We start from the raw sequence: 14,278 nt of genomic DNA on the forward strand, positions 1-14,278 counted from the left end.
CTTCTATTGCTTGAACATGTTTAAACCAGATTATACCCTTCATAAGATATATCCGCCTAACTTGATGAAACATATAATATGCTTCTAAGTTTTCCAATTCCTTCCAAATGTCAGGAATAATTGTTCCCTGTATAATGTCAGAAATATCTTCAACATCACAATGATGTTTCCACCAGGTATCATGTTCAAGTCTATTGTTCAAAGCAGGTTGTTTAGGATTATAACCTTGATGAATAGACAATTGTTGATCTCTCTTGAGATTGACTGTCAAGACATGAACTCATTCATTGAAATTGTATCCATCGAATGTTATTATCTATTGTAGATCAACAAGAGAAAAATGAAGCATGGTAATTAGATCAGATTTTGTTTTCATCTACAAAATTTAACAGAATTCATTTACTATATTCAATATTTAAATCTTTAATAATTAATTCCCTTTTAGTTTCTAAAACCTTAATTATCAATGTCTAGGATCCAAGTTGCAAAACAAATAAATGGTGAGGTATCCTTTTTCTCATTCATTGAATTCAACAAGGTAGATATCGTTTAACAGTTATATACTAATATATGACTCCTAGCTTTATGGGATCGCTAATAACTAAGTTTAATAGACATATTTGATCCCATGTATACCTCGAATCTCTCTTTGCTTAGGGTATCATTTTTCAAAAAAGATTTCCGATCAAATCATCAAGTTTGAAGAACATGTGTAATTGACATATAACTTGGTTATAGAAATAGATATTACACCTCGGTCATCAAAAGATAACACTAGTGGTTAGGTGACAATTTTCTCATAAGCTTATACAAGTGATGTGCGAGTGCTTTCAAAGTGGACGACATAGACTTACGTTTTTAGGGGTCTTTGATGTTATTATAATTCTAGTTTAAAAAACATATGATATCATGATTATTGCATTCATCCAATAAGTCATGGTATACTTTTAGAATCACATTTTAACAATGTTCATTTATAATTATCTAATTTTATATAATTGATGCGGTCAAATATTAAATTAATATCAAGTATTAAAATTTAACGTTTGAGCACTAAAGAAAATTTATAAACTTTTTAATAAAACTTCATTTTACAAAATAAGATTTGAGTTTAATAAGTTTCTAAATTTCAATTTTAAACTTATAAATTTGTGACGTAAACTGGTTTTAAACGATAAAACTCATTTTATTTTTAAAACCTTTTTACCATCTTATGTTAAAAGACAAATTTCATTAAAACCAAACTCCTTGTGATAATTTTATATTTAAAATATTATCTAGCATTTTAAAATATAATTTTACAAACATACATAACATAACATAAAATTAAGCATCACAATTATAAACATATGTCCACAAACCATCCATAAACTAGTGATATTTTTGTGAGTCATGACAAAAATACCAAATCCATTCCTAAGGTACATAAAGGGACGGAAAACCTCGTGATGTCTTCGTGCTCCCACTTACTTCAACACCTTGTAGCAAGTTCATAAAAATAATTTTGTAAAGTTTATAAAATTTTAATAAAATAAAGTGTATGAACTTATAATCTTCAAAATTGCCACCATTTACATACTTGTTATATATTTGTAAAAATAAACTATTTTAAAAATATTTATTTATTCATATGATATATCATATGAATAAATAAATATTACAACCACTTCAACAAATCAACACAAATAACATCACAAATGGTCAATGGCTAATTTACGCACATCATACACACACATATACACACACATACATACATACATACATACACACATACATATATATATATATATATATATATATATATATATATATGAAAAATTTGCAAAAATGGTCCCTATGGTATGCATTTTTACGAGGTTTAGTCCAAACCTCGATTTTTTTTTGTTGGTTTCATGGTTCTTTTGAGCTAGTTTCATTGCGTTTTTGTCCTTTTCAATAGTAAAATGACTGTAATACCATTGGGGTATTTATGTTTCATTTTTTAAAATTTTTTTAAATCTAATCCTTATTTATTTATTTTAATAATTAAAAAATAAAAGGTTCTCTCTCTCTCTCTCTCTCTCTCTCTCTCTCTCTCTACATTTTAGATCCAAACTCGATTTCATATTTGAAAAAGTATTTCATGTTCTGGGGGATGGAGAAATGGGCACACAACATAATCACCATCATCTTTCCCATATCATCACCCTCCTCTGTTGCCAGATACACATTTAATTTTAGAACCCCAACTCCAATTTACCCCACCCCCAAATTTACTCATGTCACTCTGCACCTCCCGTCCGTCGGTGAGAAGTAGGGATGAGTGTGGGACTGAAGCAGTACCGACCCGTACCGTTCCCGATTTCCCGAAAATCAAATTTTATTGAAAGTCAATTCCGAATACCGAACCAAATTAACATCACCGGTACCGGTATCGGGAATGGTACCGGTTTTCGATACTAGTACCGGTACCGGTGGTATCGAATCCCGAATTTCATGTACTTGGAGTACCACATACCGTCCCATATTTTCAAATTTGGTAAGGTTCGGTACCGGTTACGGTACAGTACCGGTACGGGATCGGGATTTGGGACAAACTGCTCATCCCTAGTGAAAAGCACTATGGTCCAATGGTCGTTGAAGATCTTAATCTAAATCTGGAAGATGGTGGTTTCATCTGAACGCGGAGCAACACCTGAGAAGCTAAAGGGCTTTTCTTAGTTGGGGTTCACATCAGACACAACAAGGCGAAAGTGGGTTTGGAAGGAAACGATTGCGACGACAACGACGGTGGAAGGAAAGGGTGTTTGTTCGTCGGAGTTCACAATGGAAACATTAAGGCAAGTGTGGCGTTGAAAGGGAAAGGTTGTGGCGACGACGACAATGGAAGGAAACAATATGATGTTCCGGTGGTTGCTGGTACTTATCTAGGGCTTGATAGTGTATGGAACGGATGTGGTGAGAAATATGATGGTCGAGTGGTTGTTAGGTGTCCTGTCACAACTCTAATTTCCAGCTGCCTAATGGTTGCCGGCAGTGAATGTGGCATCCGATGGTGGTTCAAACAGATGTGATAGAGAGAGGGAATAAATAAATGACTTTTAGTTTTAATCAATATGCAGCTACCTCAAAATTTGTTTGATTTGTTGATTTACAACTTGCATCTTGCAGTGGCACACTATGAAGATCATCATCTCCTTCCCAGATTTGTTCGTTAAAGGCTTTTTAGATGGTAACTTAAGAATCAGAACCCTAAATTTGAATCAAATCTGAAATTGTGCGTGTTTGTGTGTATTAATTCCCTCAAATGGAACCAGATATTGTGTTTTTTTTGTGTTTTTGATTTCTGAAATCGATTGGTGCGTTTGTTTTTGTTTCTAGAGAGTGTGTGTGTTCTCATTTCTGGAAATCAATTTGTCTGTGGGTGTTTAACACCCATAAATTGATTTGTATGTGGGTGTTCTTGAATGACATGTGTGGTATGAGTTGATTGATGGTAGTTCCGTCTTGTGTACCACAAGAACATAAGAACAATTAGGGTTCTGCTTTGGAGGATGCTATTGAATTTGGTGGATATCGTAGGAGAAAGAGAGAGAGAGAGAGAGAGAAGAGAGGGCCCCATATTTAAATTTAATAAAACATTAAATTAAATACAATAAAAACTAAAAAAGTATCAGAAGGGCAATTTAGTCTTTTCAATTTTCTAAGGGACATAAAACGCAACGAAACTAGCTCAAAAGGACCACGGAACAAAAAAAGTCGAGATTATAAACCTCAGAAAAAATGCATACCATAGGGACCATTTTTGCAATTCTCTCTCTCTCTCTCTCTCTCTCTCTCTATATATATATATATATATATATATATATATATATATATATATATATATATATATATATATATATATATATATATATACACACACACATATATACACACATACATGCATAAATACATAAAAATATATAAATAACACTTTGTTTTTGTAAGACACTTTTATGACTAAAAAGATGAATGTAAACTTCTAGTCATAAAAATAAAAAATATAAACATTTTAAGGTTATCATAGAAAATATTTATGGATTTTCTTACGAAAAGAAAAGAATCTATGTTTTCCAAAAAAAAAAAAAGATTATACCAAATAAACCAAAATGTCACCAAGTTTGCAAGATGGCTCTGATACCAATTGCTTTTATATTCAAAAATAGTCTAATAATAGTCCCAAAACTACACGTATAACAACATAAGCATTTTAAAATAATATCAATAAAACGTGTTACACCCACCAAAGGATCATCATGCAACACATGAAAAGATTTAAACACAACCATAAGAAGAAAATAACTACAACCTTTGAAGACTTTGATTTCTCTTGGGAGGTTAGAAGTTGATGAAGATGGGAAGAACACAAAGGAGGTTTCCTTTATAATGTATCCACCAAGCAAGGATAAACCACTTCAAGATGCTAGTGTTCACTTGTATTAAGCACTTCTTAAGCCTTAAAGAACTTATATAAATAAGCCTTAAAGGAGAAGCAACTTATAACACCTTAACTCTACACTACACCATGCAAGAGAGGAGAATGGAGAGCCTAGGAAAACCTATGGCAATATGAGAGAAAAAGAGAAGAAAGATAAAACTTTTCACTAGTAACATTCTTCCATATATACTATCACATAAGTACTTAAGGACCAAACATTTGAACTAAGTCAAAGCATGGTCTAGTAAAAGCATGGGAGCTAAAATGAAAGACCACAATTATCCTCTAATCCTCCTTAGAGGTTCATGGCAAAGTGAAGGAAGGTGGGGTCAAGATGTGTCTTTCACTCAGGCTTCTAACTAACTAGTTACATGTTGTAACTACATGGAACTCTAAGGGTCCAAATAATTTGTACATGAAATTTATATATTCATATCATATGAATACAACCAGTTTTTGTTCTCTTGTATTATTATTATTTCCTAGAAACAATAATTCTCAACTAGGTGTTCAAATATTATTTTCATAAAATAAAAATTTCTCAATTAAATACAAGTGTTGATAATTTTTATTAATAATCAAATTACTTCAATAAATAAATAATTAGTAGTAACTTACTATAAGATGTGACCCGGTAAGATCCTATGTCATTAGCAAATATCATTCGATCATGATTCTTTGGCATTTAGATCGTTCATATGTAGCCCGTAGGTTGATCAGAGTTGGGTTTGCCTTTTAGTCCACATCCCAGTAGTTACTTGCAGTTATCTTCAGTTCAAGTAAGTTTCACTACTATATGCAAGATTATTATGTGGTGCGTGTTATGTGATCGTTTGTATTTAGTTTATGGCTCTGGAAGGAGAAACAATTTATAACTCCGTTAGGGGAAACAATTTATAGTTCCATTAGGAACAATAGTTTATGGTTCACAAGAGGAAATAGTTTATGGCTTTGCAAGAAGAAAAAATCATAGCTTCGTAAGAGGCAACAGTTATATGCTTACGCATTTAGTTATACGCTTCCGTATTTATGTTCTTACCTATCCATAGTAGATTGGTTGGATATTGTGTGCTCACTAACTGTTTCACTTACCCGTTGATTATTTAATCTTTTCAGGATCTCTTGGGGTAGATAAGGGGAAGGGCCTGACATTTACGAATATTTATGATTTTTAGAATTTATGTTTTATTTAATTATTAGGTTAACTTTGTTTTATTTCACATTTTTCACTCATGTTTAGATTGTAGCAAAGAGTTTTCCAATTTTTATTCATTAAGAATTGTGTTGTATATTTAAAAAAAATGGGACGTTATAATAGTCTATTGTGATTCAAATATGTTGGTGTACAATAAATTACCTGTTTTAATCTTTCAAATTGTATTGGTTGTTATAAGGTCATACTCCTAAAAGTATTATAGCAGCATGATATGACTAAGACAATTACAATTTTCACTTTGTTTTCTTACTTTGCTATAAAACGTCACCAATTTGGTAGGAAAGTTACTACCTTGATTTGGGACTGTGGCACATTGACATCAAAGTTATCATCCAAAAGTCCATAAAATTATCAACATTAGCTTGAGTGGATGACTATTTAAATTCAAATGACTGTTTTTAATTTCCTATCTCCACTTTCTGTTTGCCTTGATGATATTATGTTTAGTTAAAGTGCTATGAATTAACATCCTGGACATATTCCAGTTTCAACAATACATGCATACAATTTAAAGAATTAAAGTTTATACTTTTTTGTTATAATTAAAGGAAAGAGTATGCAGTCCACAACTTAGGTTGGAGTAATAAATCTCAAAACAATTTATGGAATCCACACGACTGGCATAAGCCACTTAATATAAAAATGAAAAAATATGAAACTAAAGTGGGCTGTATAGTCCGGAAGTGGTGGTAAGATGAATTAAAAGAATGGAAGAAGTGTGGAATCCACATAGCAATGGGGGTTCCGCTCGTGGACCTTGGATTTAGGTTTAATTTGTAACTGCAAGTAGTAAACGTTTGTGACGGCTGTAAATTCTACGAATCTAATTAAACCTCTCTAGTTCGCCGGTAGACATAGCACCATTACTTTGATCGCGTGAACAACATAAATCATTGTCTTCTTATATTTCTTCACGTCTCTATTAATTGTGTGTTTATCACATCTTTACCTAACAGTTTAGTTATGGGAACATTCTTAATATGCTCCACCTATCTAAATATGGAGCTTAGGCCGCTTCCTATGAGTTAAAGAGCTTAGCTTGAAAGTCATTTAGGAAGTCATGATGATGAAACCAATGTGTATTAAGGGGTTGGTTTATAATGGATGCATGAATGAGCGAAATGATATGCATGGGGTGTTTATGTTTAACATATAAAAAGAAAATACGGGTTGAAGACTTTGGTTCAAACAAACTCGTTATGTTGGACTTGAGTGTCTTCACTACGTAAAGGTACAATGTGCTAGACTCCAACTTTATTTATGCAACACCCCTCTTTACAAAAACCGACTCAATTTTTTAAATGGTGTGGATTTTCCAAAATATATAGCAATGATCTTTTTAGTTATTAAGAAATTTAAAAGGTTTGTTTATGGGGATGATAATAACGGGTCATGTTAAAAGGCTGTCATGAATGTTCAAAGGGGTCACCGGACCTTTTTGCCACCTGTCGAAGGGTCACTATAATTATTCATGTTAGCAAATGAAACATCCCTCACATGTGAACTTTTAAAAGGGTTTAGTAAATTCAATTAAAAGTCTAAATTCTTAAAAATGTTCTAAGTTTGAAGAAATAAGTTGCTCCCAATGGTTTAAAGTTTAACAATATATGTAACACACGAGAATGTAACAACTAATAACACAAGTGTATATGATTCATCACATTAAAAGTCTTCTAAAAATTTCCTTGCTTCTAACTTTCGTCTTAATTAATCTTTCCTTGTAATCAGAGTACATGTCCTAATACAAGTGTAAGGCCTGGAAATCATAGTGAGGATTAGTAGTAATCCAAACTCAAAGTCAAACCCCCTAAAAGTAGTTTCAAAAATATCTCAAGTTCAATAGTTTTAATTGTTCAATGGTTCCAAAAGTAGTGGTTCTATAAACCAATATTTAAAAGTTCAACAAGTGGCACTACTAGAAAAATAGCCTTTTACGACGCGCAATCCACGACACTCAGTGATTTATGTTACGCAAAAGGAAGTGAACTTAAAATGGTGTCCACTCTTCAAAAATTTTAAGCATTTAGGTCACACATTATTGTGTGCCCTTAGATTAGTGTCTTAAAGAAAAAAATCAAAAACATGGAGGGCGCTTTACATTAAACGTGTGTCCTCTATAACCATCACCTTTTAATTTTAATGAGACGCGCTCTTGTTTCAAAAATCGAGGTATCTACTAAAATATCTAGGGCTTTTCAACAAAGATCAAAACACTCACTGATCATCACTCAATACACTCTCTACAATCGATCGTCGACTCGCCTTGCAGACAACGTCCCCTCCGACGACGTTAGGTTCCTTCTCTTCCAGCTGACTTCGCATCGCCGACGAGCTTGGGCCTGCCATCATTGGAGACTATTCAATTTTACGTGCCCCAGGTCCGATTAAGGTATTGGAGAAGTCACTTGAGCTTGGTGTTCCTGCTGAAACTTCCTCGGTTGGCCAGAGAACTAACTTTCATCTCTATTTGCTAGAACCAAGTGACAGAAGAGCAAGAGCAGAATGAGGGGAAGAAGCGCCTGGTATCCATGAAATCGATGATAAATTGAACACATTCAAGGGTTTCTCACCTTCTGAAGCTTCTCAAGTTGAACACAAGGTAACATTTCAAGAAAACCAATGCTCTTAGTTGGGTTTTCTCCTCATGTATATGCTTGCACTTAGTTGGGTTTTCTCCTCCGATTGTCGATTATAGCTGCTCTTTTCATGGTTTCGTCTTGTGTTAACTTCCATTTTGCAAGAAAAATAAAAAATAAAACCAACTTTAGTGTTTCTCCACCAAAAATAGCTGCTAAAAACAAGCCATCAGGTTTCAATGCCAACCTACTCTGTCACACATATAGAGCAAGTAGCCAATTATCAGTACATTAGTTCCTGTAGGCTGCTATTGAGAAGGGCATAATCGTCTTTTCACATAAATATCATTACCTGTATCATTGCACCAGGAAGATCATATCATTTGTCCAGTGGAGTCCCAAGCAACTTATCACTAAATTAACATAACTTTAACACCACAAATAAAACTAAAACTTATGATATATATATATATATATATATATATATATATATATATATATATATATATATATATATATATATATATGTATTGTAACATCTGTTTGGCTTGATTTGATATGAGTATTTAATAATATTGGTAAAATAAAATGAATGAAATCTTGCAGAAATTGGCAGTGGGGATATCCCAGAAAAGATAATGACTTTTATGCATGCGGTATATATATATATATATATATATATATATATATATATATATATATATATATATATATATATATATATATATATATATATCATAAGTTTTAGTTTTATTTGTGGTGTTAAAGTTATGTTGATTTAGTGATAAGTTGCTTGAACTCCACTAGACAAATGATATTCCTGGTGCAATGATACAGGTAATGATATTTATGTGAAAAGACGATTATGCCCTTCTCAATAGCAGCCTACAGGAACTAATGTACTGATAATTGGCTACTTGCTCTATATGTGTGACAGAGTAGGTTGGCATTGAAACCTGATGGCTTGTTTTTAGCAACTATTTTTTGTGGAGAAACACTAAAGTTAGTTTTATTTTTTATTTTTCTTGCAAAATGGAAGTTTACACAAGACGAAACCATGAAAAGAGCAGCTATAATCGACAATCGTAGGAGAAAACCCAACTAAGTGCAAGCATATACATGAGGAGAAAACCCAACTAACAACATCGGTTTTCTTGAAATGTGTCACACCCCGAAACCGATGGCGGAAACGTTCCGGGGCGGAGTGACGTCATGTGTAGTATCACAACCAATGAACATAGTAAGCATAGTAAACACAACCATTACATTACACAGAAATAATTACATTCGTTTGAAAACAAAGTACTACAAGTTTCATAGTTACATTAGTTAGAACAAAAGTAAAGACGAGACTTCTATACGCTCCGTCTTCTCCAAAAGATTGACAAGAGTACCTGTCTAATGAGAACCTGAGAATACAAGCAGTTTTAAAATATCAGCATAAAGCTGGTGAGTTCATAAGCGTATTTTGTTAAGGAAAAATCGTGTATTTAATTCAGTGATAAATAATTCATTTCCTTTTGTAAAGATTTACTGTGATATCGAAAAGCCATCGTTACTGAGTTATGAAATACATAGGCATGTTTTTCCCAGAAAATCCCATATTTTCTAACATGTAAGTTGATTTGAATAAGATATGAAAACCATAAGTTATGACCCTGGAATTACCATCCAGTACGAAAGTAGGTAGTTTTAATACCTAAAACTATAAGTTTAGAACCCTGGAATACCATCTAGTACGAAAGTAGGTAGTTTTAATACATAAAACTATAAGTTTAGAACCTTGGAGTACCATCCAGTACGAAAGTAGCTAGTTTTAATACATAAAACTATAGTTGAAATAAAGCAAGAAAATCCGTGACCAAATTGGTTTGTTTAATACATATTGTGAGCCGTATAACCATACTGATATGACCCGTGACCTCCTTGACGTTCTTCAGGTGTCGTTCGATTTCCAAAATTTGTCACCCCAGGCGTGCCCGCCTAACTGTAGCTAGCAGTTTAGGTGTGGGATTGTCAGTCCCGAATAGATCTATCCACAAATTTCACGTTCTCCCTCCAGGAGACTCTGGTTATACTTCCGGAGAGGATTTATTGGTATCCCGAAGGATATAATGAACACGAGTCTCACAAGCTAGTATTTACTATTTTACGGATGATTCAATCGTTTCGAGTTTCGAATTTGTTTAGAACATAGTAGAGTATAAATAATTAAATACAACATAAATATTTAGCATAATACTCTAGATTAGGCATGGATAAACTAAATCAGACATAGTTTATATTTTTGACTTTGCATGAAATCGAATTCGTATGACATGTGATAAAGATCCCAAATTATTCCCATAATAATTTGCACAGTTTGGTGAGTTTTTTTTTCCCTTTAGATTCGAAAGGTTTGATAAGTTCCATACAGTTTTAGGAAAACTATGTAATTATATTTAGAAAGTATCCCTTATGCTCTGCATATATTACAAGAGGGATAAAGTATCATAAGTTCATCGGAGAATCGTATAATTACATCAGTTTTTAAGTTATGGAAACCTTTATGATTTTGCTTGTATTCCCCCCCTGAAAACATGAAAAAAACGTGGAAAAAGGTGTAGGGGTATGAACTCACCTGACGAGAATGTGCTGAGTAGGATGCTAGAAGACAACTTAGGACTTGAACATACGCAAGGGTCCTAAGTAGCATGAGGTGATACACAATTGTATCCAATTAGTTATTATACTACTAATTAAACAAGTAGACACACTCAATGCAAGAAAACACTTGATTCCAAGTGTTAGGAATGATACGGGTTGCATTTAAGGAGTGTATGACCTAGTTAGGAGGGTTTACTCTTCAAGTGTAAACCCTTGGGGGAGTTTACGGTTTCTAGACCACATACCCCATGAGTTTACGGCCGTAAACTCATGGGTGTGGTGGTTTGAGTGACCCAAGGCCTTATCTTGCATATAGGAAGGATCTAGGGTCGATTCGAGGGCTTAGGAAGTGATCGGGACATGAAATGACCTAGGAATTAGGGTTTACGGTTCTTGGACCACCCTTGGGGAGTTTAAGGTCGTAAACACATGGGTTTACGGCCGTAAACCCATCCTTGTCCATGATTGTCCATTTTCCAAGTGTTTTGGTGGTTTGTAGGCCATTCATGCAAGTTCTAGACTCATATACAAGCCATGCAAGGTGTTTAGGGCATTAAAACGCCCTTTGTAGGTGTTTACGGTTTTGGGAGATGTTCCCAAACCGTAAACTCATGTTTACACTTCTTTGGACATGTTTTAGGGTTCTAAGATCATTCAAGCAAGTTTCAAGGCCATTAGACATGCATTGGAGGGGTTAAGGGGCATCAAAACCCCATTGAAGGGTGTTTACGGTTCTTCAACATTCAAGAACCGTAAACTCATGTTCATACACCAAAATACATGATTTTGAGGTTCAAACTCCATGCATGTAAGTATCTAAGCATTATAAGAGGTTTGGAAGGGTTTTGGGGCTTTAAAACCCCCATTGAGGGAGTTTACGGTTTTGGGAGGCTCCCCAAACCGTAAACACATACTTTTTGATGCATTTAAGAGTTTAATACATGGATTTGCATGCATGTTAGGATAAACAACTAGCTAGGAAGGATCACTTACCAATTTGGAGCTTGAAAGTGAAGATTCTTGAGAGGTTTCGGTTTCTAGAGAGAGAGAGTAGAGAGAGAAAGTTCAAGTGTGGAAAAAGCTCAAATGGTGGTCACCCCACCTTTTTATAGGTCTTGCGGGAATGGCCAGGTGGGGATACACCCAATCCCGACATTAAACGGAGCTTAATATTTTACCCGTATTAGTCGTAGTCTAGAAATTCTCAAAAGATTATTTAGAGTGTTTTCACTCAATTAATATTTCATTTTGACACATACGAAATTATAATAATAATTCTAATTGAATTATTTAATTTGAAAGTTAACTGAAAGGCCCAAAATAAAATAAATTTTATTAACGGAATGGGTTACGTTAACGGAATATCTTTCGGGTTGTCACATTATCCCCCCGTTAGAGGGAATTTCGTCCCGAAATTTAGAATTTAGATACAAATCATGGAATTGGAAAGAGATGCGGGTATTTCGTTTTCATCGAGTCTTCGCGTTCCCAAGTGAATTCGGGTCCCCGCTTGGCATTCCAGCGAACCTTCACTATCGGGATGCGGCTTTGTTTCGTTCGTTTGATCTCTCTATCCATGATTTCGATGGGTTCTTCCACAAAGTTCAGATTTTCATTGATTTCGATCTCATCAAGAGGAATCACAAGGGTCTCATCAAAAAGACACTTTTTAAGATTTGAGACGTGGAAGACAGGATGAATATTGCTAAGTTCGTGAGGTAATTGGAGTTTGTAAGCTACGGGACCAATCCTGGCTAGGATTTCGAAAGGTCCTATGTACCTTGGGTTAAGTTTTCCGTGCTTTCCAAAGCGTATCATGCACTTCCAGGGTGAGACTTTCAATAGGACACGGTCTCCAACCTGTAATTCCAAGGGTTTTCGTCGTTTATCGGCGTAGCTCTTTTGTCTATCTCGGGAGGCCTTAAGTCGTTCTCGGATTTGTACTATCTTTTCGGTGGTTTCGCGGATGATTTCTGGACCAGTGAGAGTGCTGTCAGGGACTTGTCTCTTGACTAGCTGCGTGCCGCCCACCTCAGCCCAGCACAGAGGGGATCTGCACTTACAGCCATAGAGGGCTTCGAAAGGCGCATCCTTGATGCTGGTATGGTAGCTGTTGTTATAAGAAAATTCAACCAAAGTAAGGTGAGTATCCCATGATGCGCCGAAGTCGATGACGCAGGCTCTCAACATGTCTTCCAAGGTTTGGATGGTTCTCTCACTTTGTCCATCTGTTTGAGGATGGTAAGCTGTGCTCATATCCAGCTTAGTTCCAAGAGCCTTCTGTAGTGACTGCCAGAACCTAGAAGTGAACCTGCTATCTCGATCAGAAATGATGGACACAGGTATACCGTGCAGTCGGATTACCTCTTGGATGTAGATTCGCGTGAGTCTCTCCATTTTAAAGTTTTCTTTGATAGGAAGGAAGTGAGCGGACTTGGTTAGCCGGTCGACAATTACCCAAATGGTGTCGTACCCACTCGGAGATTTGGGTAATTTGGTAATGAAATCCATAGTAATCCTCTCCCACTTCCATTCAGGTATTTCGGGTTGATGAAGTAGACCAGAGGGTTTTTGATATTCGACCTTCACCTTGGCGCAAGTCAGGCACTTGCCCACGAAGGTAGCGATTTCGGCCTTCATATTTGGCCACCAGTACAGTTTCTTGAGATCCAGGTACATCTTATCCGAACCTGGGTGTACGGAGTATTTAGTATTATGAGCTTCGTTCATGACAACCTCCCTGAAACCCCCGAACTTTGGGGTCCAGATTCGGTCCATGAAACAATAGACTCCGTCGCTTCTGATCTCAAGATTCTTATCCATTCCTCTCAGGGCTTCGCCTGGTATGTGTTCTGGTCTTAAGGCTTCCAACTGAGCCTCTTTGATTTGCGCGGATAAGTGGGAATGGATAGTCATAGTCAATGCCTTCACTCTACGACCTGAGTACTCTTTCCGGCTGAGGGCATCTGCCACCACATTGGCCTTGCCGGGATGGTAGCGGATTTCACACTCGTAGTCGTTGAGTAGTTCAACCCATCGCCGTTGTCTCATGTTCAGCTCCTTCTGGTCGAGGATGTGCTGTAGACTCTTATGGTCAGTGAAGATGGTGCACTTAGTTCCGTAGAGATAATGTCTCCATATTTTCAATGCGAAGACCATTGCTCCCAGTTCTAGGTCGTGAGTTGTGTAGTTGACTTCGTGTACTTTCAGTTGTCTGGAGGCATAGGCGATGACCTTGCCTCGTTGCATCAGAACACAACCGAGACCTTGATTGGACGCATCGCAGTAGACAACGAAGTCTTCCGTCCCATCGGGAAGGGACAGGATAGGTGCGCTGCACAAGGCTCGCTTCAGTGTTTGGAACGCAGTGTCTTGCTCTTC

The sequence above is a fragment of the Lactuca virosa genome, chromosome 5 (genome assembly GCF_052849685.1).
Source record: "Lactuca virosa cultivar CGN04683 chromosome 5, Lactuca_virosa_CGN04683_v6, whole genome shotgun sequence".
Taxonomy (NCBI): Eukaryota; Viridiplantae; Streptophyta; class Magnoliopsida; order Asterales; family Asteraceae; genus Lactuca; species Lactuca virosa.